This window comes from Lampris incognitus, chromosome 11 (assembly GCF_029633865.1).
Source record: "Lampris incognitus isolate fLamInc1 chromosome 11, fLamInc1.hap2, whole genome shotgun sequence".
Taxonomy (NCBI): domain Eukaryota; kingdom Metazoa; phylum Chordata; class Actinopteri; order Lampriformes; family Lampridae; genus Lampris; species Lampris incognitus.
The window spans coordinates 26,238,539-26,266,053 of record NC_079221.1 but is presented as its reverse complement, the minus strand read 5'-3'; the positions used below and the strand labels follow the sequence as shown (position 1 = coordinate 26,266,053).

The 27,515-nt window shown below is 40.2% G+C and overlaps 1 pseudogene; it reads left to right on the top strand.

Moving 5' to 3' along the window:
* LOC130120330 (YTH domain-containing protein 1-like) overlaps positions 1-27,515 on the top strand; it is a 34,480-nt pseudogene that overhangs the window by 5,815 nt on the left and 1,150 nt on the right.

Here is a 27,515-nt window from a genome sequence, read left to right as displayed (position 1 = left end):
ATTATCAATAAAACCAATATTGTGAGCACTGCAGACAGAGATGAGCCATGTGTGCAGGCTGTGGATTCTGCTGAAACGCCCCACTCCGCAGGCCAGTGTTGGAATAGGGCCTGAGATACAAACAGACTTTCCGCACATACTTAAAAAGCTGAAAAGGTCAATAAAATCATTTTTGATTAGTTCAGACTGCTGACAAGCTGTATCGTTAGTCCCAGTATGCACGATCACATAGTTGGTAGAAGTAAGGAGTGGGCTAAGCAGCCCCGGGAGCTTAGCCAGGATGACAGGGACTGTGGCACCAGGGAAAGAGTGTGTTACTGCATTAAAGAAGTGGATGTTCCTGATTATGGAATCCCCCACTATTAATGTAGTAGGGGAGAAGAGGGGATGAGGAGCTGACAGCTGTGGGTTCTCAGGGTTGGAGAGAGCATAGTCTGTTTCCGCAGGCTGTGTAAATGTCTCTGGCTTATGAAGGGGTGTCTGAGCTTGTAAGTGTTGTGATGACACAGCAACAACAGACCTGCGAGAGGGATTCCCTACCAACTCAGGACAAGGAAGACTTCCATTTCTGAGCACGGCCTCTCAGTTTTGTGACGGGAAGTCACTGGCTGAGATGAGGGCCATGATTTTGCTTTGCAGTGGAGCGGCAAGCCACCTGAACATTGCTAGCCACAAGAGGTGTGGAGGCTGCGGTGTCGGTACACATCATTGTAGGAGAGGGGTTCGGAACAGGAGCATCAGCTGGGTTGACCGGGGTGTAGTCAAACAGTGTTGCGTGGCGGTTGGAGAGCCTTAGGCGAAGGGGAAAGGCAGCTCCGTCCGAGTCTCTCTCTAGTTGTCAAGCAGGAAGCAAGCCATGGGCTAACTGTGGCATTATCATTGTGCTCACTGACAGGCAGCTCATCCAGTATAATAAACCTGTTCTCCAGCCGATCCTCTGTTGAGACATTTGTGGAACTGTGCTTGCTGTGTCTGAGTCTTCTTTTACCCTGGACAATATCTGTCCAGAGCTCAGGGTTTGACACTGTGGGGGTAGAACAGGTCTTAGGTCTTGCTCGCTGGTTTAGCCAAAGCACATATCCAGATCCGACGTGGTGTTGGTCTCAAGCAGGTTCAGGCTGGACCAGGGAATAGTGTCTGCATAGTCATCGGCGTGGGGCTCATTATCTCTGAAAGCCACTTCGCAGTGCATTTCATGACCCTGGTTCTGATCATCAGCCAGTTCTGGGACATCAGCTTGGGAAGCAGCAATCAAAGTGTCAATAACTTTTTCATCCTCTTGTATTTGGTAGAGCAAAGAGATTCTTTTTTCAAGCTCTGTGATTTTTCTGGCTGAGTGTGGCACAGCTGATGTATTCAGTGGAGGGCGAAGAGAGGGGAGGCATTTTTCCCAAGGCTTGAAGACTGAAAATGGGAACACGGCTGTATTTCTAGAAATCAAACAAAAAGTTCAGTGAGGAATTATAAATAAAAAATTAAAATGAAACCGCGAATTTACAACCACAGCAGGGGGCTGATACAGTTTTCGCCAAACAGCGAAAGCACTATGGCATCGGGGACTCCAGTGCGATCAAGTCCGTTCAACAATCGATGATCCGATAAAATCCAGAAAGTAGTACAGGTAAACCATAAAATTAATTAAAAGTTGTTAAAAGTAAAGTAATGTTGACGCTAAAAACTAGATAAAAAAGTGTCAATTCATGACAGACCCTACTAGCAGTAGGATCCAATGCCGAGGCCAACACAATGCCGACGCATGCACAGTAATAAATGGTGTGCAGTAGTAAATGGTGGCTTTATACCAAGAACACTATTGGCAGGCTCAATGTCGTCCTTGATGTCATCAAGTATAGCAAGAATTGTTTGAACTGGCAACCTGTATCTGCGATTGATTTCATAGTCAAATCAGAAAGTGATATTCTCCTTCAAAATATCTGCCATTATGATGCCTTGGCCTGGCTAGTCACCGCTGCCATGATCACTGGAAAGTCTGGGCGTGACACCCATCATAAATGTGCTTCAGTTACCACCAATTTTAATTTTCACTAGCGCTGGTGTTTTTGAATTGGACTTTTTTTTTGCAATCAGGCTCATTTGCATAGAAAGGGGCAAATTTTGTGACAAAAGTATGCGTATTACCTAATTTAAATACGCGCAAATAGCACTGGATCACTTTCTTGGCATGTCTTTATACATGCTCAATAATCCAGGTAAGGAAATCACAGAAAGTTGAATCCATTCATCTGGACACATTTATTGAGAGATATGTTTCATCACTCATTTAATTGACCTCTTCAGTCTCAACTGACTGCAGGTATCCCCACCCTTATAAACAATACAGTGGCATAACGACTGAAAACAACGATCTGGTTCATATGCAAATTGCTGTGACCATTAACTAGAATTACAATGACTGTGTACTATTCACAGAGGAATGGGGAATAGTTGGATTCACAGCATTGTGAAATGACGACAGATGTCGTCTTAGGCCCCTGCTCCTGAAGCTGTCTTCAGTCCAACAGAACTTTTTCTTTTTTTCTGGGTAACTACCTCCTCAGTGGCTCAGTTGTGTTGTCCCTCAAGGCTCAGTTCTTGGCCCCCCTCTCTTCTCCATATACATGCTGCCCCTTGGCCAGGTCATTCAAAATCACGATGTGCTCTACCATTTTTATGCTGACGACACTCAGTTATACATGCCACTAAAACCCACTGATCCTAGCCCCCTAGCAAATCTCACAACTTGCCTCACCGACATTAAATCCTGGATGCTCAAAAATATTCTTAAATTTAATGATGATAAGTCTGAGGTCATTCTGTTCGGTCCCAAAAATTCCATCAGTCCGTTTGCTACTAATCTTGATGGTCTGTCAGGTAGTCTTAAACAGGCTACTAGGAATCTTGGGGTTATATTTGATGCTAACCTCAGTTTTGACAATCAAATTAAACATGTTGTTCAGTCATGATTTTTCCAACTCAAGCTAATCTCCAAAATTAGGTAATTTTTACCAGTTGCCGATTTGCAAAAAGTCGTACACTCTTTTAACTTTTCTCAACTCGACTACTGTAATGCACTTTACTCTGGTATCAGCAAGGGCTCCCTCCACTGTCTGCAGTTGGTACAAAATGCCGCTGCTTGGCTCATTACAGGGACAAGGAGGCATGACCATATCACTCCTGTGCTTGCCTCCCTACACTGGCTCCGTTATATTTCCAATTGATTTTAAAAATATACTGCTCACTTTTAAGACTTTAAATGGTATTGCTCTTTTATACATTTGTGATTTATTGACTTGGTATGTCCCCCCTCGACCATTAAGATCTGCAGATGGAGCGCTGTTGGTTATTCCCAGGTCTTGGTTGGTTACAAAGGGTGATTTGGCTTTTGCTGTTAGAGCCCCCAAACTATGGAACTCTCTTCCTGCTGAGTTAAGACGAACTAAGTCTTTAGCTTCTTTTAAATCTCATCTTAAAACTTTTCTTTTTATGAAAGCTTTTACAAATGTTTGATATTTGTATTTATTTTTACCGTTTTTATTTTTACTCTGTTTTGATCTTACTCTTATTCCTGCCTTGTCTGGTTTTATCTTTCTTCTTTTTTTTGTGAAGCACTTTGTAACATTGTTATAGAAAGGTGCTATATAAATGAAATTATTAGTATTATTATTCAGTCCATATACTTCACATACAGGGGGCAGTACTATAGGCAGAAGCATTGGGTGATGTTTTCCCCAGTTTCGCCTATAGTGGCCAACCTGTATATGGAGGAAGTGGAAAAGAGGGCTCTTCTGTCCTATCCAGGGACACCACCTAGCCATTGGTTCAGATTTGTGGACGGCACCTGGGTAAAATTAAATCCCAGGACATACCACATCTCACTGACCACATTAACTCTGTGGACAACCACATCAAGTTCACCAGGGAGGATGTGAAAAATGACAAGATTAGCCTTCTTAGACTTTGAAATTACAATTGGCGATGGGGGACATTTGATTGCTGATGTTTACCATAAACCAACACATACTGATCAGTACTTAAGGTTTGACTAGTACTTAAGGTTTGAATGTCATCATCCACTGGAGCACAAACTAGGAGTCATCAGGACGCTGTACCACCGAGCTGACAAAGTCCCTACTGACACAGTGGCTGGGGAAGGGGAGATATCCCACATTAAACAGGCCATGGTTAAGTGTAGTTATCTTAATTGGGTGTTTGTCAAAGCCAGGAGGATGCCCAAACAGTGCATAAGCCAATCGAAAATAAGGACAACAGCTGCCTAAGCGTAAACCAGTGGCGATTCCGTATGTGGTGGGACTGTTGGAACAGTTGAGACGTGTATTTTCCAAACATTGCATCACAGTTGTTTTCAAACCCCAAAACAGGCTGTGCCAGAAATTGGTCCACCCCAAGAATCGGGTCCCCCGGCACAAACGGAGCAATATAGTGTATTCTGTTAAGTGCTGGGGGGATTGCCATGACTTGTACATCGGGGAACCCAAATAGATGCTGGCCAAGAAGATGCACAACACAGAAGAGCTAATGCAGCAGGCCAGGACTCCACAGTCTACACCCATCTACAGACCAGTGGCCACTCCTTCAAGGATGAGGATGTGCACATTCTTGGGAATGCTGGTTTGAACGGGGAGTGTTACCTCTGGCTTGGTCGGACGTCCCTACAGACACAATTGGCCGTGTCTGTGGGTGGGGAGCTGGATGTGGGTCCTGGTTGCTGCATTAGCACCTCCTCTGGTTGGTTGGGACACCTGTTCAGGGGGGAGGGGGAACTGGGGGGAATAATGTGATCCTCCCATGTGCTATGTCCCCCTGGCGAAACTCCTCACTGTCAGATGAAAAGAAGCGGCTGGGGACTCCATATGTATCGGAGGGGGCATGTAGTAGTCTACAGCCCTCTCCGGATCGGCAGAAGGGGTGGAGCAGTGACCGGGATGGCTTGGAAGAGTGGGATAATTGGCCAAGTACAATTGGGGAGGAAAAAAGAGGGAAAAAAATCCCCCCGCCCCCCAAAAAAGGTACTCTTAAGAGTAGTGTCTTGGATTTATGATATTCTGTGTCCCTGCGGCATGGTGGCGCAGTGGTTAGCATGGTCACCTTACAGCAAGAAGGTCCTGGGTTCGAGCCCTGGGGTAGTCCAACCTTGGGGGTCGTCCCATGTCATCCTTAGTGTGGGGTTTGCATGTTCTCCATATGTCTCTGTGGGTTTCCTCTGAGTGCTCCAGTTTCCTCCCACAGTCCAAAGACATGTAGGTCAGGTGAATCAGCCATACTAAATTGTCCCTAGGTGAGAGTGTGTCGGCCCTGTAATGGGACTGGTGGCCTGTCCAGGGTGTCTCCCTGCCTGCCGCCCAATGACTGCTGGGTTAGGCTCCAGCATCCCCGTGACCCTGAGCAGGATAAGCTGTTTGGATAATGAAATGGATGGACGTGTCCCTTTTATTCAAGTGACAAGTTTATGATGCTGATTTAGATGCAGAGAGATATAATTTTCCTTGAAAAATAGAAAAAGAAAATTTGAGAGTTGTGCTGAACTTTTGAAACCTGTTAGATTCGTAAACATTTAAATCTCTTAGTTTTATTTGTAATTCATGACACCATTTTTGTTCAGTCTATAAGACTCTGTCACCAAATGGGCTGTTCACTCATATATCCTTCCATCATCTTCTCTATCTCTCTGCAGACCAGACAAGTAAACTGAGATATATCCTCAGAGATGCAAGATTCTTTTTAATTAAGAGCCACAATCATGAAAATATCTCTCTGGCCAAAGCCAAGGTAAGACCATTAAATTCATATCTCTTTATCTTTATTCAGAATGATTGCTATTTAGGTTAATAATACCTACTGAATTTCAAAAATACCATAATTCAGTCAACTGAGGAGTAAAGGATATAATCCTGAATATATACCTTCTAACAAAATTCATTTTTGATTTTCTGTCATTGATTTATTTTAATCAACTAATTCATGATGCGGTGCATAACGTTTTACGTCTTCACATTACTGACAGACACTACAACATCAACAGACAAAATCCAGATTCAGCCATGTACTTTTCTAAATTTGTTTGGTGGTGGAGAAGATGCTGGTAGTTCCTTTTCCTTTTCAGTTCCTTTTCATATGGATCTCTGCAATTCAGAGTGGTCAGATACCACTGCAGTACCCGGTATCAGAAAACAAACAAACAAAACAAAAACATTTGGGATTCTAACCGTAGGTTAACTGCTATGGTTGAGAAGTATTTGCATTTAGTGAACTGCTGTAAGCCATCATTATACAGTGTTGCGGTCTAATTGTAGTCGTAGGGGGTGTGGTCAACCCTTCCAGTAAATGAAAAGAAGCTGAATGCTGCCTTTCGCTCGTCGAGGTGTGTCATCCTTATTTTCTCTGTCTGTGAGAGTGGAAAGTTCCAAGGTAAGAAAAATGTCCCAAGTTTTACTTGGTAAAATTGGCCAAAGTGAGATTAAATGGGATAATATTTTAGGTAGACAGTCTAACACAGTGCATGTTAAGATTTTAAGGATCTTCATGAGTATTACCGCAGTCAACTAGGATTATTATGTTGCCAATCAAGATTATTAGTGGGGCTTGGTGATAAAATGGTATGATCTGGATAGAATTTTCCTTAAGGGCGTTGCTGGGGAGAGGGACGTCTGGAGGGCCCTACTTAGCTTGCTGCCACTGCGACCTGACCCTGGAAAAGCGGCTGAAGATGAGATGAAAATTTTCCTTGAAATTTCCTTTTGAAATCATTTCCTTTAAATCGACAGACAGGCTTTTATTGATGCTAGTGGAGTTCCTGTAATGTTATGAATTATTCAGACAATAACCTCATTCACACATGCTACCCTAACCCTTAAATCTTCCCTCAATTTTATGTCTGGCTCATGCGGGAACACCAGCTGGAGTCAATATTCCATAAAATTTGTATCAGCGATTTGCTGATTGCAACCTACTAACATTTGTGTAAACAGTACCAAGCGATGATAATGTGAACAAAAGCCATCAGATTCCCATATTAAGATGCTTTCTGAGGATTGAGAGAACCAATCATAAGGAATGTAGTTCAAGTTCAACTTTGTCATATGTATTTAGAATTCAATGAAATTCTTGTGCTCTGGCTCTCTCGGCCTTAACATAAGGCAGTGTTTCTCAACCGGGGGTCCGCGGACCCCTAGTGGTCCGTGGTGTAATTGCAAGGGGTCCGTGAAAATAAAATATCTTTAAAAAAAAGATCCTATGACATTTATAGAAATAGGATTATTTTACTCAAATGTGACTGAGACCTTTATCTACCTAAACTATAAAGGGTAACAGGACTTTTTTCTCTAATTACATCTGTTTCACAAGTGTAATTTATTGTATTTTAATAAGAGATTTCGCTCCTGTTTGCATTGTTAAAAGTTACTGCATAAAAACTCTGTTGTTACATATATCTGAAAGTTACTGAATACATATTCTGTTTTGTCACATATCTGAAAGTTACTGCATAAGAATTCTGTTTTGTTACATATATCTAAGTTACAACTGAAAGCTCTTATTTTTGCCCCAAAGAGTGAATAAATGCTATAATGCAATTTAAAATGCAGTTTCTACTGTTTCTATCAAATTGCAACCCCCCTCCCCCAAGATCAGGTGGAGGGGTCCTCAGGGTAGATCAAAAATACGCAGGGGGTCCAGGACCCCAAAAAGGTTGAGAACCACTGACATAAGGGATACCAGGTACCGACGACTTGTTCACAGCAGGAATTTGTCTGAAGCAAGAGTTTATATGTAGACAAGTTAAAGTAAGAGCATATCTAAAAATGTCTGAGAAATGGATCGACCTAGAAAAGAAATCTTTGTTCAGCCCAAACAGAGGATGGAATCATTGAAGGGAAAACATTTTGGCTTTAAAAAAAGGGATACATGGGTTGATCGATTTAATGCAAGTTTATTACTTTATCTTATATCATTGCTGTTATTTTGTCACCATGTTCACTTCTGAGAAAATGTATGGCAAGTTCAATTGTGTAGATTTCAAATTTTTGCCAATTTGCTCTGACTTTTTCAGAAATCGGAGCCCTTGCTAGCTCTGGGTTTTGCGCAATACTGATGTTGTATTTAAATGTGTGATGTGTCATATTCTGTGACCCTTTGATTAGATAATGCCTCATACCTTTTTAATTAACCTACTTGCCATCTATACATTTGAAACTCTAACTTCTTAAGCTTTCTAACAATGCATAGCATGTGGTAGAATAAAAAAGTGTGTGAAATTGCTATTGTGAAATATCCAGTTGGCTATCTAGAAAGCACACCATATGACCACCATATGACAGAAATAGGCTTTACAAACCGTTTTTTTAAACCACTTTCGCCATACATGGTCAGAAAGCTCAAGCTCATCTTTTTGAATGTACATAATGGTAGGTTCATCCGATAACATTGAAGAATGCATGTTTATTCATAGGCTCACTAAACTCAACAGATCACAGATAATGGTGTAACACCCCGGCAAGACTTCCGCATCGCTTGTGAATTTGTGCCCCCAAGTTCAACTTCACAAGCATGAACTCCTCAAGAACAAGAGTTTGTTCTTAGAGTACTCAACATTGATAAATGCCCACTTTATTAGGCAGCCTGTACTTATAGCTCTGTATCTTTAAAATCTCTTAAAAATTCACTTTTTCAGAATTGCTTTCTCTTGAATCTGCAATTTTTCGGTTTTTACTTTTCTTGTTTTTACTGTGTTTTAGCAACTCATACTTGTCGCTTGTCACTATTTATCAATTCTACTTTTATTTGTCTGGTAATTTCTCTTGTTTATATGTCTTTGTAAAGCCCTTGGTAATTTGTGTTTGAAAAGTGCTATATAAATAAAGTTATAATAATAATAACGGATTACATTTATATAGCACTTTATCCAGATACTCAAAGCTCTTCACAATGAAGGGGGGGGGGCACCTCAACCACCACCAATGTGTAGCACCCACCTGGGTGATGCATGGTAGCTATTTTGCACCAGAATTCTCACCGCACATCAGCTTGAGGTGGAGAGGGAGGAATTATTTCAGCCAATCATACTGGGGGATGATTAGGTGGCCAGATGGAGAGGGCCAGGTTGGGAATTTTGTCAGGACACCGGGGAACCCTGACGGTTTGCAATAAGTGCCATGGGATCTTTAATGACCACAGTGAGTCAGGACCTCAGTTTTAACGTTTCATCTGAAGACGAAGACGGCATCTCCTACAACACATTGTCCCCGTCACTGCACTGAGGCATTGGGATATTATTTTTATTAGGACCAGGGAGAAGACTGCTCCCTAGTGGCCCATCAACACCACTTCCAGCAGCAACGTTGTTTTCCCTGGTCATCTCCCATCCCAGTGTATTAGCCAAACCCACACCTGCTTAGCTTCTATCATTCGGCAGAACCAGGGTTCATGTTGGTGTGGCTGTTAAGGAATGTATGTTTGAAAGTGGCTGATCATAACAAGTCATCCAATCATGTAGCTTCAATGATGCATCTCTTAGCCTCTTGGAATAATTAATCCACATGTTTGGTGTGCCCATGTGAAACTTTCCCAAAGTGAGCTAGCTGATGTAGGGCAGCTTTTGCTTTTTCACCATCGGTTGATCTATCCAGACAGTTTTTTTTAAGCATAAGATGAATTATCTGCCATGTTTAAATCCAAATTAAAACTATGCACTTGCATTTTTATGTTTATTCGCCAATTTTTTTTTTTTTACCATTGTAAAAAAAGAAATCAGTTTTGCTTTTATTTATAGACTTGCAAAGTCAGCCCACATATTTTGGTCCCCTTAATGTCTTCTGGCAAGACTTAATAGGAATTTGTTTGTGTTAGGGGCATTGTAAATGGATCAAAATGACTTTGCAGGCGATTGGATCAGCCTTTAATCAGTCAGAGACACAAACCCTTTTGACGTAAAACTGGAACGCTACATATCCAAACATGCTGATCTGCAAGTAAACACCATTACTGCTAGCAGGTCAGTCCATGTAGCTAGTTACTCTGGGAAATGATGCCCTTGAATGCACGTTTTCGGTTATTTTCAATGAGGCATTACATTCAACTTCTACTAAAAGAAATTCTACAGCAGCAATCACCCTAACCTCTCCCAGTGCAGCCATTGTTTTCATTTTCAAAATGATCATAATCATTACTATCAGACCATGAGTTGGGAATGTTACAATTTAGTTTGGGGTGAGTAGACTGTAAATTGGGATCAACAGATGAATTAATCGGTGTAAATTTAGACTTTTGGGTACCCCCCCCTTTTCTCCCCAATTGTATCCGGCCAATTACTCCACTCTTCCGAGCCTTCCCGGTCGCTGCTCTACCCCCTCTGCCGATCCAGAGAGGATTGCACACTACCACAAGCCTTCTTCGATGCATGTGGAGTCGTCAGCCGCCTCTTTTCACCTGACAATGTTGAGTTTTGCCAGGGGGATTTAGCACATGGGAGAATCACACTATTCTAGGAAGTGGCAGTGCAGCGAGCAGGACATACCTACATCCGGCTTCCCACCCACAAACACGGCCAATTGTGTCTGTAGGGACACCAACCAAGCCAGAGACAACACGGATTCGTAATGGGATCCCCGTGTTGGTAGGCAACGGAATAGACTGCTACACTACCCGGACACCCAATTTGTTTATTTTAACTTAATCAGGCTTTTATTCAAATCTGAATTTGATTATCCCAAACTAATTTTAATAAGTGATTGATTATTGATCAGGGTTATGAATTCACTTCTGATAAGAATGGGAGTGAATTAAAAAACATTTTTAAAATGTTTTTTGAGGTTTTGCCCAGCTATCGTCTGAGTCACACCATGGCGGGTCATCCATCCACTGGCTTCTACCAGCTGGCATAAATGCCAAGATGCTTAGTGGTGTGTTCAAGATTGACTGGCTCTGCAGGTACAGGAAGTACATAAAAACACGCATACCAACAGGCCTTTGCCATTACCCAATAATACTATATAATACAAACAATACTATTGTTAACCCTTAGTAAATATGAGCATTGGCCACCTGCCAAATGCTCAAGTTAACTACCATCAAAGTAATTTGAAGGGCTAATTACCAGCTAAATGCTAGGAAGTGTAAGCCACCAGCTAAATGGTAATGTTAGCTATCAGGCAAATTGTGGAGTTGGCCACCAGTCAAATATTAGCATTGGCCACAGACCCCTTTATTTTTTTATTTTGTAAATGCAATGTGTTTTGGTAAAACAGTGAAAAAAAATTCTGGAAAATCCCCTCAGCCTGTGTTAGACTCTTAGCCTTAAAGTGGTCTTAGAATGCAAAATATAGAAGTGCACTTATTATTTATTTATTTCCAGCTTTATGTCCTTATCTTCCTTTTACTTTCTTTTTTCCTCACTTTTCCGTCTTTATTACTTTCCCAGGCTTGAGTTGCCCTTTACAAAAACCACCCACCTCTCTAACCCTTGGAACAAACATAAGCCTGTCAAGATCGGCCGTGACGGACAGGTAATTGCACCAATTTTACCCCCTGAAAAAAAGTTCCATCCATCCACTATCTGAATTGCTTATTCTGCTCTCAGGGTCGCGGGGATGCTATATATATATATATATACACTACCGTTCAAAAGTTTGGGATCACCCAAACAATTTTGTGTTTTCCATGAAAAGTCACACTTATTCACCACCATATGTTGTGAAATGAATAGAAAATAGAGTCAAGACATTAACAAGGTTAGAAATAATGATTTGTATTTGAAATAAGATTTTTTTTACATCAAACTTTGCTTTCGTCAAAGAATCCTCCATTTGCAGCAATTACAGCATTGCAGACCTTTGGCATTCTAGCTCTTAATTTGTTGAGGTAATCTGGAGAAATTGCACCCCACGCTTCCAGAAGCAGCTCCCACAAGTTGGATTGGTTGGATGGGCACTTCTTTGAGCAGATTGAGTTTCTGGAGCATCACATTTGTGGGGTCAATTAAACGCTCAAAATGGCCAGAAAAAGAGAACTTTCATCTGAAACTCGACAGTCTATTCTTGTTCTTAGAAATGAAGGCTATTCCATGCGAGAAATTGCTAAGAAATTGAAGATTTCCTACACCGGTGTGTACTACTCCCTTCAGAGGACAGCACAAACAGGCTCTAACCAGAGTAGAAAAAGAAGTGGGAGGCCGCGTTGCACAACTGAGCAAGAAGATAAGTACATTAGAGTCTCTAGTTTGAGAAACAGACGCCTCACAGGTCCCCAACTGGCATCTTCATTAAATAGTACCTGTTAGAGCCTGTTTGTGCTGTCCTCTGAAGGGAGTAGTACACACCGGTGTAGGAAATCTTCAATTTCTTAGCAATTTCTCGCATGGAATAGCCTTCATTTCTAAGAACAAGAATAGACTGTCGAGTTTCAGATGAAAGTTCTCTTTTTCTGGCCATTTTGAGCGTTTAATTGACCCCACAAATGTGATGCTCCAGAAACTCAATCTGCTCAAAGAAGTGCCCATCCAACCAATCCAACTTGTGGGAGCTGCTTCTGGAAGCGTGGGGTGCAATTTCTCCAGATTACCTCAACAAATTAACAGCTAGAATGCCAAAGGTCTGCAATGCTGTAATTGCTGCAAATGGAGGATTCTTTGACGAAAGCAAAGTTTGATGTAAAAAAAATCTTATTTCAAATACAAATCATTATTTCTAACCTTGTCAATGTCTTGACTCTATTTTCTATTCATTTCACAACATATGGTGGTGAATAAGTGTGACTTTTCATGGAAAACACGAAATTGTTTGGGTGATCCCAAACTTTTGAACGGTAGTGTATATATATATATATATATATATAAAATATAAACTCCACTGAGTCAAGTAAATTCTTTATGAGACAGTACAAGCCTGTTTCATGCCATAAGCAATCATCAGCTGTCCTACATCCAGCTTTCCACCTGCAGACATGACCAATTGTGTCTGTAGGGATGCCCGACCAAGCCGGAGGTAACACAGGGATTTGAACCGGCAATCCCTGTGTTGGTAGGCAACAGAATAGACCACCAAGCCACCTTGATGCCCAGTGTTCTCTTTTTATATGTTTGGGTCTTGAGCCATATCATTTGGTACTCCAAGTATATCAGTTTTAAGATTATTTTTTTTAATCACCTACAGGGCCTAACTTGTAGTTATGTTAATAAACTGGGCGGCAGAGTGGCCCAGTGGTTAGCACTGTCACCTCACAGCAAGAAGGTCCTGGGTTTGGTCCAACCTTGGGGGTCATCCCAGGTCGTCCTCTGTGTGGAGTTTGCATTTTCTCCCCATTTTTGCGGTGGATTTACTCCAGGTACTCTGGTTTCCCCCACCATCCAAAAAAAAAAAGACATGCATGTTGGGGTTAATACTCCTGTGTGTGCCCCTGACCAAGGCATGGCAAGATGAACTGGGTTTGGTCCCTGAGCGCCACACGGTGACTGCCCACTGCTCTTAGCTACACAGCTAGGATGGGTTAAATGCAGAGAAAGAATTTCCCCCACGGGGGATTAATAAAGTAATAAAAAAAAAAAGAAAAAGGATCTCACTGTCACCCTGTCCTTTCACTCTTTCTTTTCCCTTTCCTCCCATCATCTCCAAACTTCCCTCTAAAGGAGATCCAGCCGGATGTCGGTGCCCAGCTCTGTACACTCTTCCCTTTGGATGAGAGTGTTGACGTGTACCAGGTTATCCATGCCATCCGCCGCAAGTGCCGCACACCCTCGAAGCCCCGTCCCCATTGGCGCCCTGCCGAGTATGAGCCGGGAAGGTTAGGAATTCCCGCCCAATCCCTCTCCAATAAAAAAAAAACAAAACACAACCCCTTTGAGCTTCCAAATCCTCGCTGCCCCTGAACGGAGTGGGTCAGGGGGTAGTTGACGGTTGTAAGACCCACCACTGGACGGGTGACGCCCTTGGATGATGCAGCAAATACAACATCAAGAGTTTTCCCATTGTCCTGGCAATGGCTTTGGTTGCTGCTTCACTGCCAGGATATAGCAGTCCATAGATACACTTATCCTTTAAACCTTGTTGGTTGGTTTTGGTGCAATCACTGATCTCAGTTTGTCCAGGTCTAGGTTTAGGATAGCTCTTACAAGCTGCTTGGCTTTATCACAACATTGTTAACGCTCAGATAGCTAGCTAGCTCACAGAAGATTGAGGTGAAGAAGTTGCTAAACAATTTTTAAACAGATCAAAGTTTCTAAGTGTAATGTTTAATAAAAATGATAGGACCCCATTCCTAAGGGTCTGTAAGTGGACAGCCACTAGCCCTTAAAAAATATCAAGTGCACATCAGGAGATTGGGGGTGGGGGTGTTAAAAATCACACTATGTTTTTAGTTTTAGTCCAAAGAAAGTGTTTAAATTTTTCTTGTTTCCCACATACAGAGCACCCATGTGTGCTCTGTATTTTGGGAGTGAAGAGCTCAGGATGGAATGTACAGTTTAAGACCAGACAGGTAAGATGGGGCAAGCCCATTTAGGATTTTATAAGTAGGCAGAATCACCTTGATTTCTGATCTAACATGGATAGGAAGCCAATGAAGGGAGACAAGAATTGGTGTAATATACTCCAATTTCCTAGATTTAGTTAGGATTCTAGCTGCAGCATTCTGAACCATCTGAAGACTTTTAGTACTAGAATGTGGCAGACCTGAAAACAGAACATTACAGTAATCAAGTCTGGATGAAACAAATGCATGTATCAGAGTCTCTGCGTCAGCCATGGACAGAAAAGGCCGATTTTTAGCAATGTTACTTCAGTGAAAAAGGGCAGTCTTGGTGATTTCTTTAATGTGCTTATCAAAGGAAAGGCTGGGATCAAACGTAACACCAAGATTTTTGGCTGCCACACTTTGTGAATTCACAGAGTTGTCAATTGTTATCATTACTTGATCAAATTGGTGTCTGTTTCTAGCAGGGCCAATGACCTGCGTCTCGGTTTTATCTGAAATTTAAAGCAGCAAGTTTAGTGGCATCCAATTTTTCACAGCAGCCAAGCAGGCCTCTAAATTAGTCATTTGCGTATGATCATCAGCCCTAATAGGAACATACAGCTGAGTATCATCAGCATAGCCATGGACATTTATTCCATAACTGCATATAATTTGGCCAAGAGGTGAAATATAGAAAGAAAAGTAGAGGGCCAAGAACTGAGCCCTAAGGTACACCATATTTAATATCAGAGAATTTTGATGTAATATTACTATAGCAGACACAGTGTGTTCTTCCAGATAAGTTGGACTTAAGCCAAGAGAGCGCTAAGGTAGAGACATTAAAATTACAATTTAATGTCTAATAGTATATAGTGATCAATGGTGTCAAAGGCTGCACTGAGGTCCAGTAGTAGAAGTACAGAAGTGGAATCAAGAGTCCATAGCTAGTAAAAGATCGTTCACCACTCTGGTCAGAGCTGTTTCAGTGGAGTGACAGGCCCTGAAAGCCAACTGAAAAGGTTCGTACAGATGTTATCAAAAGGAGTTGAATCAAGTGCAGATTAGCTTCGTCTAGTCAGAAAGGCACGAACTGAGGAAGCCTCTTGAATGAGAGGCGAAACGTCTTCACGGATATATACCAAGTCTAGTTGCACTTGATTCAACTCCTTTGGATAACCACGACCTGGATGAATGAGAACATTCACAGACTTCATACAGATGGTTTTCTTCTATATGGGTTGAAAGTCGTTGATACACAACTCCCTCTAGTACTTAAGAAAAGAATGGAAGATTAGAGACTGGTCGATAGTTATTAAGAGACCATGGATCGGGGTGCGTTTTTTTAAGTAGCGGTTTATCCACAGCTGTCTTAAAACTGCTGGGAACAATGCCAGTTGTAAGTAACAGTGTCTAGCATTGTAGGTCCCAGAAAAGGCCAGAGGTCTTTAAAAAGTTTTGCTGGTAAGGGGTCAAATAGGCAAGTAGTTTGTTTAAAAGCTGACACTAGTCAAAGTATCAAGAGAGATTGTCTCAAAAGCTGTAATAACAGGGACTATCAGTGACTCATTGTATAGATGTGAATTTGGTAAGAAAGGATCTGCAGGAGCAGCTGGAGTTGAACTAATTTTGTTTTAAGATCTCATCAACCTTATTGCAGAAAAAGTCTAGAAACTCATGGGCCGTGAATGGTGAGCAGCTAATAGACGGCAGCTTTTTATTAAGTTTAGATAGTGTAAAAGAGAAATCTGGGGTTATGTTTATTAATATTGATTAAGTGAGAGAGATATGCTGCTTTTGTAGCAGATAAAACATGCTTGTATTTCAATAAACACTCATGCCAAGATAGGTAAAAAACTTCCAATTTTGATTTTTTCCATTTACGTTCCAGTCTCCTGCAGGCCCACTTAAGAGCATGTGTGTCATCATTAAACCAGGGTGTCGGCCTCTTTAGCCGCCTAGTTCTGGTAGCGAGAGCTGCAACTGAATCGAGACTAGAGAGGGCCACATTTAAGTCACTAGTGAAATTTTCAACAGAGTCAGTCACTACAGTGAAAGGAGCCTAGACTTCAGGCAGCTGCTGGCCAAATGCAGCTACAGTGGAGGGACCAATGTGGTGAGTGGCAATTACATCTGTGCCAACATTAACTGGACAGGCCAATAATGCTTCAAATTTGATGAGAAGATGATCTGACACAGTAGATGTGGTTGGCAAGACATTCAGATCAGAAACAGCTATCCCTTTAGATGAAACCAAATCAAGGGTGTTACCACTGCAGTGAGTCGACTCTTGAACAAACTGAGCGAACCCAAAAGTATCAACCTAGTGCTAGAAAGACTTTACTTAGAGGATCAGCAGCCTTATTCAGATGAATACTGAAATCACCCAAAATTAGAATCTCATCAGAATTAGTAAGAAGACCTGAGACAGATTCTCCAAATTCTTCAAGAAATAGTGAGTAACAGCCAGGAGGCCTATAGAGTATCTACTACTACTACTACTGCTACTACCACTACTACTGCAGTATCTCTAGAAAGATGTGATGGGCTTTGGATTTGGGCGGGAAGGGGAAAGAGGCTGTAATCTCTGCCGTTTGATTGACAGACTGCATCATCGCCATCGCCCAAACGCCGCTCCCTTTCTCCTCCTCTCCCTATATCCATCCTATTCCTCTACCCCCCCCTTTACTACCACACCTCCTTGCTCTTTCCCCTTCTGATAGAAATATTTATGGCTGTCAACGGGTAAGGGCCCAAATTTAAAGGGGGGGGGGGCTGAGAGGAACTTTGATGACTCATCATATCAACTGTATTTTTCCCCCCAAATGGCTGCCCAAATTTAAAAAGGGGGGGGGGTCTGAGATGACCTTTGATGACTCATCGTATGAACCGTATCTCCCTCCCCCCAATGGCTATCTTTAAAATATTTTGGCCTCAAAAAATAATCTCTTCCAGAAAGCGGCATGTCCTCCATTTTTAAAAAGGTTTCTTCTCTCTTTCTTATACCTTTTGTGACCAATGCTAATATTTACAAAAAAGTTATTTTGAAATTGTGAAAATTCCACATGGGTGGTGTCTTCATACACAAAATTCGATCATAAATCTCTAAAGTATTTTAAAAGGTTTACTTCTGAGGGATTTTTAAGGAATAAAAACACTAACTTAAATTAGCTGAAGGCCTTCAGCTAAAAAAAACAATTCGTTTAGAGGGTGTATTCATTAATAATTAACATTTTTATGAAGAAAAATCACCACTGTGTTGAGTTTTTGAAGGCTTTTTGTCCCCCAGCAAAAGGCCATTTAGATCAAAACTATTGATGTACTACTTTTCATTGTATCTTCGGGGCTTTTTTCCCCTCAAAGATAGACTTTTAAATTGGAAATATAATGAATCATTTAAGATTTAATCGACTAAGTAGCAGTTTTCAAACCAATGAACATTGCAAATGGAAATGTATTTGGCTATTAATCTAAAGAGTATTAGAAGGATGTAGGTATTAATTTTAATAATGGCCTGTTAATAAAGAATTCAAGTTAACTGATTTTAGTTTTATATTTGCTGTGTTGGGGTAAATATTTGGGCTAAAGTTGTTGATTCTACCTGGCCATGGCCAGTCAAATCTTGGGATGCATACTAGTATATATCCAATTTATATCACCACTACCCTAAAGACACTCAAATTAACATTTGAGTGTCTTTTTGTAACCATTTGGATTGGTTACAAAAAACAAATCGCTTAAAATTTGTTCAAGGCTTAGCTTTTCTAAAATGCATCCAAAGAAAAATTCCTCTAGCTCCCTATTTTCATGAAAAGATTTAGAGATATTTTCAGTTAGTCATGGAAAAGAATCTCTTAATTTCTCAAACTAGTCAAGTTTGGACAAGAGAAGATAAACGTGTCTGGAGGGTAAGTATATAAGGTAGAAAGTATTGTAGGTTTACATGCTGGCTACCCAAGGGCTTAGGCTAGCTGTCGGCTTACAAGTCATTAATGAACCTTTCGACCCCAAACATTTCCAAAATTTTGTTTTTGTCTGAACTGAATTGGCAATTTTACAAAGTTTCTTTTACAGTATTCTGGCATTTCCTATTTTTTGGTTGTTTTCTTGTGTATGCCTGTCTTTGGTTGTATCAAGTGTGTATACCTTACTATTCCACCTTTTCAATCAGGCATCGCACAGAAGACTATGATGTTCATGGCGGGAAGCATCCGCATGTGGAATATCCCTCGGAGTACAACCAATGCCCAGGTCATTACTACAGTCACACTAAATACAGTATATGTTTGGAGTCAGTGGCGTGCTCAGTCCTCTCTGTAGTTAAGTAATATATTTGTTGGGTGCTCTTTGGTCCAAGGTTAGTAGTTTCAGATGAGAAAAAGAGAACAAATCTCTCTGACCAAGGCACTCCGTGTAATTAAAATGTCTTTATTGAAACTTAGACATATCCAAAAAGGACCTAAAAATGCCCACGCGTAGCGGCTTGGGCCTTCTTCAGGGCATAGTGAGACAAAACAGGAGTGAATGATTTTTGTGCAGGCACAGAACACAGGTGTTAGTTGCTTGATTGGATCTGAAGCAACCAATTGCTAAGACCTGCCCCTCACACAGATCCTAGAGCGCAGTCACGTGCCAAACACAGTTCTTTGTAAAAAGAAAACAAAAACACAGATTAAGTGTACACACACCCACAACTATAGCACAATAAAGGTACATGTTCACAGTGACTCGGAAAGACAGTAGACTATAAATTAGACATTTTTATAAAAAAGGCCTATAGTCTATCTCCTCATTCAAACCTGGATATTCCATTGCCTTAAAATTCCAGATCCAAAAAGTTTCCTGCTGCAGCAACTTTTTCAATCTATCCCCCCCCCCACGTACAGATTTCTTTATCATCTCAATACCCTGGACTCTTAAGGATGAAGGGTCGCTATGGTGCATTTCTCTATAGTTTGGCCATTGGATAATCTTCATTGTTGATCCTTATTGCATATTTTTGTTCAGAAAAACGTTCTTTTAATTTCCTCTTTGTCCTACCTACATAAAAGCACCCACATGGGCACTGTAGGCGATATACAACAAACTCAGGATTACAATTAATAAAGCCATTGGTTTTGTATTCTTTTTGGGTTTTCAGGTCAAGTTATGTCTTGCACTGAATGACACCCACACAGTGTTTACATGACCCGCACTTATAAATTCCCCAAAGGTCTTTATGCAACCATGTTTTTTCTTTTGAGCCTGGCAGGTAACTCCTGACAAGTTTGTCTTTTATAGAAGGTGCTTTTCTGAACATTGTCATAGGTGGATTTGGGAAAATTTCCTTTAGAAGTGGATCACTATTAATCATTTCCCAACTGGACCTGATTATTTGTTTCATCCTGGAGGCACGGCGACTGTATTGTGTGATAAAGCATGGTCTGGGATTGTTTTTAACCATATTAGTTTTCTTATTTTTCGTTAAGAGGTCAGACCGATTTTGGAACTGGGCTTTTTTTACTGCACCATCAATCAAAATTGGGGAATAACCCCTTTCACAAAATCTCAATTTCATGTCTTTGGCCTGTTTTTCAAAATCTGAATCATTGCTGCAAATGCGTTTCAAATGATGAAACTGTCCAAAGGGAATGTTGTCTTTAAGTCCCTTGGCATGGAAACTGTCAGATCTGAGTAAAGTGTTCCTGTCTGTACTCTTTCTATATAGAGTCCTGGAAAAGAAAGACATTGTTGTGTAAAGTCCATTCTGTCAGAGTGAGTAAAAATTGGTTGGGTGGTACGCTATTAGACCGGAATGACAAATAATGCTGTAAAGCTAACAGGCCTTCCTGTTAGCTATTAGTATAAAGAGAGGCTACATCAAAAGTCACCATGAAACAGTCAGTAGCATTGTTAATATTCATCAGTTTGCATAAAACATCAGTGGTATCCTCAATGAAAGACGGGAGATCCCGCACTAAAGGTTTTATAAAAAAGTCCACAAACTGGGAACACGGCTCTGTCAATGATCCATTGCCTGAGATGATTGGTCTCCCCTAAGGGTGTTCCAGATTCTTGTGGATCTTAAGCAACATGTAAAAACATGGCATTTGTGGATTCTCATTCATCAGAAATGCAAAGTCATTGTCTGAGATCCAATTCTGGTCTTTACCATGAGATAAAATGGCCCTTAGCTCAGTTTTCATTGCCTCAATTTGGTTTCTTTTCAGTTGTTCATAGTAGACACTATTGCCCAATTGTCTTTGAGCTTCAGTGACATAGTAACTTTTATCCATTACCACCACTGCACCGCCTTTATCATCAGGCCTAATAATAATTTGTTCATTTTTTGTCAAAGATTCAAGTGCTTCTCTCTCATTTCTCGTAAGGTTGTCTTTCACTTTTTTCTGTCTATTACAAAACATTTCATCCATATCATGTGAGACGTTTTTGGTAAAAGCAATCAAAGTAGGATTGGTGCACATTGGCATGAAATTAGACTTAGGTTTAAAGAGTGTCTTAGCACCACAAGTGGAATTAGAGTTCACATTAGGTGTGCTGTTTAAGTGTTTATTATTTTGATGGTACCACACTTTTAAATGAAGATTCCTATAGAATCTAAAAAGGTCCACTTTTGTTTTAAATTCACCAGCATTACACATAGGGGCAAAGGTTAGTCCTTTTGATAGCATATTCACAGAGTCTTGTGTCAATGTACATTTAGAGATATTGATTACCGTTGATTTCTCGTTCGACTCCGTAGACTGTCCCTTGATATTTGTGGACCTGGTTCGATGTCTCCCCATCCTGATTTTCTTCTTCTTTGTTGTTTCTGCTGGTGACTTTTGGTGGTCTTGCGTGATCGGGTCCCTAAAAAACCCACAGACGTGGTTGCTTGTGTGGCATCAGACTCCTCTTCACTCGTGCTTAGATTGAAAGACACCATTCGCTTGCGAGGTTGTCGCTTTGTGAGTTCTCTCCACTGGTAGATGTTGCCTTCGATGTAGTCTCTCTCATCCCTCCTGAATTTCTTTAGCTTGTACTGTTTTAATTCCACGGTGAACTTCTCCAGACTCTCTTTCAACTCGTTTTCAAAAGAAGATTGTTGTGAGGCATTACTGGCTTGTGACATTTGTGTTTTTAACTCATCCATTCTTGCTTGTACATTTTCTTTCTCTTTTTTCGTTTGTTCAATGATTAGCAAGATGAGATCAAAAGAACATTTGTTCAATATAGCCTCCCATTTTTCACGAAAAACAGCATCCTCTAATCCAAAAGAGGGAAACTTCTTAATGCGCAGACCTCTTGGGATACGTTGTTCCCTCCAATAGTCTGATAGAGTGATAATGTGCCATTGAAGTCGAATGTCTTTTTCGCAGAGTCTTTTAAAATCAGCGTACATGTGATCCAAGTCTTTACTGGAGGAGCCAAGTGGAGGGGCTCCTGTAAGAAGGGAATCGGGTACAACTATGTTCTTGCCTTCCTCAATGGAGTACGAAAAATAATGTGTATAGTTCTTATCCATATTCTGTGACAATGTCTTTGATCACAGCAAAGCAGGAAACACTCACTTGTTCGAGTGGAGCAACAAGCCAACAAAGGTCAACCTTGATATGACCAGAATTGCTGCATATGTTTGGAGTCAGTGGCATGCTCAGTCCTCTCTGTAGTTAAGTAATATATTTGTTGGGTGCTCTTTGGCATTTGTGGATTCTCATTCATCAGAAATGCAAATTCATTGTCTGAGATCCAATTCTGGTCTTTACCATGAGATAAAATGGCCCTTAGCTCAGTTTTCATTGCCTCAATTGGGTTTCTTTTCAGTTGTTCATAGTAGACACTATTGCCCAATTGCCTTTGAGCTTCAGTGACATAGTAACTTTTATCCATTACCACCACTGCACCGCCTATCAGCAGGCTTAATAATAATTTGTGAACTCTTACAATTCCATGATTATATCAATGCGACAAATTCTAACATTAAGTTGTCAATTGACTATTCCAAAATGTCTGTAAACTTTCTAGACTTATCGATTTCTATTGATGGGAGTGGCTCTCTACAAACCACAATATATAGAAAGAGTACAGACAGGAACACTTTACTCAGATCTGACAGTTTCCATGCCAAGGGACTTAAAGACAGCATTCCCTTTGGACAGTTTCATCGTTTGAAACGCATTTGCAGCAATGATTCAGATTTTGAAAAACAGGCCAAAGACATGAAATTGAGATTTTGTGAAAGGGGTTATTCCCCAATTTTGATTGATGGTGCAGTAAAAAAAGCCCAGTTCCAAAATCGGTCTGACCTCTTAACGAAAAATAAGAAAACTAATATGGTTAAAAACAATCCCAGACCATGCTTTATCACACAATACAGCCGCCGTGCCTCCAGGATGAAACAAATAATCAGGTCCAGTTGGGAAATGATTAATAGTGATCCACTTCTAAAGGAAATTTTCCCAAATCCACCTATGACAGTGTTCAGAAAAGCACCTTCTATAAAAGACAAACTTGTCAGGAGTTACCTGCCAGGCTCAAAAGAAAAAACATGGTTGCATAAAGACCTTTGGGGAACTTATAAGTGCGGGTCATGTAAACACTGTGTGGGTGTCATTCAGTGCAAGACATAACTTGACCTGAAAACCAAAAAAGAATACAAAACCAATGGCTTTATTAATTGTAATTCTGAGTTTGTTGTATATCGCCTACAGTGCCCATGTGGGTGCTTTTACGTAGGTAGGACAAAGAGGAAATTAAAAGAACGTTTTTCTGAACACAAATATGCAATAAGGATCAACAATGAAGATTATCCAATGGCCAAACTATAGAGAAATGCACCATAGCGACCCTTCACCCTTAAGAGTCCAGGGTATTGAGATGATAAAGAAATCTGTACGTGGGGGGGATAGATTGAAAAAGTTGCTGCAGCAGGAAACTTTTTGGATCTGGAATTTTAAGGCAATGGAATATCCAGGTTTGAACGAGGAGATAGACTATAGGCCTTTTTTATAAAAATGTCTAATTTATAGTCTACTGTCTTTCCGAGTCACTGTGAACATGTACCTTTATTGTGCTATAGTTGTGGGTGTGTGTACACGTAATCTGTGTTTTTGTTTTCTTTTTACAAAGAACTGTGTTTGGCACGTGACTGTGCTCTAGGATCTGTGTGAGGGGCGGGTCTTAGCAATTGGTTGCTTCAGATCCAATCAAGCAACTAACACCTGTGCTCTGTGCCTGCACAAAAATCATTCACTCCTGTTTTGTCTCACTATGCCCTGAAGAAGGCCCAAGCCACTACGCGTGGGCATTTTTAGGTCCTTTTTGGATATGTCTAAGTTTCAATAAAGACATTTTAATTACACGGAGTGCCTTGGTCAGAGAGATTTGTTCTCTTTTTCTCATCTGAAACACTAAATACAGTGTTGTATATTATTATTTTTTGTTGAGGGTGTTTTATTTGGGGGGTAATCCAGATTGATCTTCAAGAGGAATCGGCAAACCAAAGTTGTGAAGTGGAAGTATCATTTGAAGTGAGCACCTTTTGAAGGTTTTTTTTTGTGACGGGCATGTCATCTTACTCATAGTTTTGTTTTGTTTTCTCCAACAGGTTTTATCCAGGATCTTCGTAACCAGCCCATTGACAGGTAAACAAAAAATATATTGAACAAGAATTTTCTTTTCTTTTTGATTCATGAACTGCTTTACAATTTTCAACAGGTCTGCTTTGATCGGAGGCAAGCTTAATTAGATTAAAAGTTGTACGAATGTAAAGAAATATTCTGAGCCATATAAATAGCTCTTCTTTCACAGGAACTATAATAAACTACATGAATAGCTGTTCTTTAAGGTGGAAAATTATTTGTAACTAGGTTATTTATTCAAGTATTATAGATACAAGATCACTCTATAGTAAATATGGTAAACTAGAATGGATGTACCTTTTATATGAAATATATATTGAAATAAATTAGATGTTTCCAAAATAAGTACAGTAAATATTAACTTGATTTCCTTTTAAATGAAACACTCAACAATATGCATAGCTTGTTTTTTGTTGTTGTAACTATAGCAAATGAGCAGTATTCATAGTTTACCAGTTACCCTGTCTCTACAAACTGTTCGTGTAGTTTACATTTTTACTAACAGGTTTTGGAGGTAAAATCAAAAATACTAGCTGTAAGAGATTATATAATAACTATGTTTTGCTTTTATACAATTGTAAGATTGAAAACAAATCATAGTTAGTACTCTAACTCTTTGAAAACTGAAGCTCATACATAAACATGATTTTAATTTGAAATCAACTGATAGCTTCTTTTATTTATTAAGCTAGCGGAAAAAAATATTAGTCTTTAGTACAACTGTAGATCTTCCGTTAACATCAGAAAAAATGAAATCATTGCAGTCTATAATTATATCCTTAATTTCTAGGACAAATTATTATACTAGAAATAAGAAAATCCTGTTATTAATTGTGTGTTTCAAATCAATTGACAGGCGATTCTCAAGTGTCCGGAGAGACGTTTTTCAATTTCTCAATAAGGTAAGCAGAGTGAAAGAAGGGGTGAAAGTCTGTTGTTGTGTATGTTGTCAAAACCTTTATGAGCATTTTAAACTGGTTTTCTCCACCTTTCTGTCTGTTTGTCTAGTTCTATAATAATTACATCAGATATAACCATCATGGTGAAAATCATCATGGTGTTGGACCCCCTGCTCCATGGCAAGCTTTGGTAGGGCCCCTTATTTGTCTGTTATAATGAAGAGAACATTTCTGGAAACATTATTGTTTACAAAAATGTTATAAAAATCACTGCAATTTTCTGAATTACAACTTATAAGAATATGTAAATTAATGTTAAAACAATGCCCTGTGATGGTCTGGCGGCCTGTCCAGGGTGTCTCCCCGCCTGCCGCCCAATGACTGCTGGGATAGGCTCCAGCACCCCTGCGACCCTGAGAGCAGGGTAAGCGGTTTGGTAATGGAATGGATTGAATGTTAAAACAAATAATAAAATTATCACTACAAGCCGAAGTGAAATAGATGATTATTTTTAGAAAAAATACACATGACCCCACCTCCTTCACCATTCTCCCCCAAAACAGGCACCTTACCCGAGCGTTGAGCAGCCCCACCATCATCACGGTTACCACGATCACCATCCCCCACCCCCACCAAAGGCCCATCCACCTTACTCTAGCCACGCCCATCACCAGCCTCCAGCACCCCAGCATGACGCTTGCTTTCAGGAGAAAAGGCTGGCACATGCCTCCTTCTCCTCAAGTCCGGTGAGAAATACTTCGTATCGTCATTGTTGACAATAAGGTCATAGATTCAAAGTGGTGGTTTTCAACCATGGGCCATAGTGAACTGTGTAATTGCAAGTTTTAATTTGAACTCAACACTACAAGATCTGATTTCAAATTAAAACCTGCATACACACAGCTCTATATAGAACAAAGGGTGAGCACAAATGGTTTGGTTTTAGGGACATTTTTATTTTTAAAAGACTGCAATTTGGTTGAATAAGGTTGGAACAAATACAATTTGATTGATTCGGTGTATTGTCGGTTAAAATGAATTGGGCTAGATAAGGGTTGGGTGATATTGAATTTCCCCACTGACAAAATGTGAGGGTGAATGAGCAGCGTTAATTATAAAGCACTTTGGCTATATAAATGAAGTCCCTTTACCAGTCCATTTAGCAATACTAGAATTTCTTGCACTAAATTACAGTTCCCATAAATTTGTAACAGGTGGCTTTAATATACTTTATTCTCAACCAAGTTCCAATAAAATAACTACATTTTGCTTGTTGGGAAATAAGGGAGATGTTAATTCTGATAAAGAAACCCATCATGCTGCTCATCAGTAGACACTAAAAAACAATTTAACATGTGCAACCAAGCATATAGTGAAGCCTTATCTGCACTGTACCCAAACCTTGTGATGACAAACAAATAAAAACCTAGGGTGGTAGTTATTAAAATAAAACTTGGATTAATAACAGGCAATATACGCCTATAAGTACAACAGAAATGGCAGGCTGCCTGTGTTGCTTTAGGTTTTTGGTAAAAAAAAACGAGTATGTCCACTTTCTCGTGCTTCATCGGAAAGCAGTTGGATGCATCAGTAGTTGGCACACTTGCAGAATTACCTTCAGGCACATTTTGTCATCATAACGAATGATGTCTCTCTTGTTACCATGTTGCATGTATGGTGGCTGGGAAGTGCAAAGCACAACATTTCTCAAACTAAGTTAAGAAATAGAAGAACACAACATTTCCCAAAACAAATTAACAAAAGAGAAAACATATTTTTCAAAACAAATCGAGAGGAACCTGTATTAAAAAAAAATCACGAATAAGGACAAATGCAAAACATCACTGTGTTACAACCAAGGGAGTTGGTTTGTGGAATCAATCAATCAATCAAGTTGCATTTTATATAGCTGCAACTGCAGTGATGAAAACATGTGGTACTTTGTCTGAACTAAGAAGACTCAGAAACAAAATATTGAATGGTTATGAGATGGACTAGTGACCAGTATTTTTTTTTTTTTTTTGTCCAAATGGGTTGATTTGTTTGAGAAGCCTGAGATAGATGTCATGGACACTGATGGCAGTAAATTGACCTTTTATTTTCTATTTATCAATGCATGACTTGTATAAGGGGGTAGGACTAGAAAGTGCTCAACTTCTTCTTACCCCTTTTGAACATGATCGGTATTTTTTGAGTTGCTAATTTGTCGTTTATATGTTGCTGATGATTTTGTTTGTTTTTATTGCCTATGTTTTTTTAACATGTTCAATAACACATTGATTGATCAGCTCATGTTACATAACTACTACTGCTTTCACCACAGTGAATCATCCATTTCCATCTCTTCCTGTCCTCTGCATCTTCCTCTGTCATGCCAGCCACCTGCATGTCCTCCCTCACCACATTCCTAAACCTCCTCTTTGGCCTTCCTCTTTTCCTCTTGCCCGGCAGCTCCATATTCAATATCCTTCTCCAAACATACCCAGCATCTCTCCTCCGCACATGTCCAACATCTCAATCTTGCCTTTCTTGCTTTGTCTCT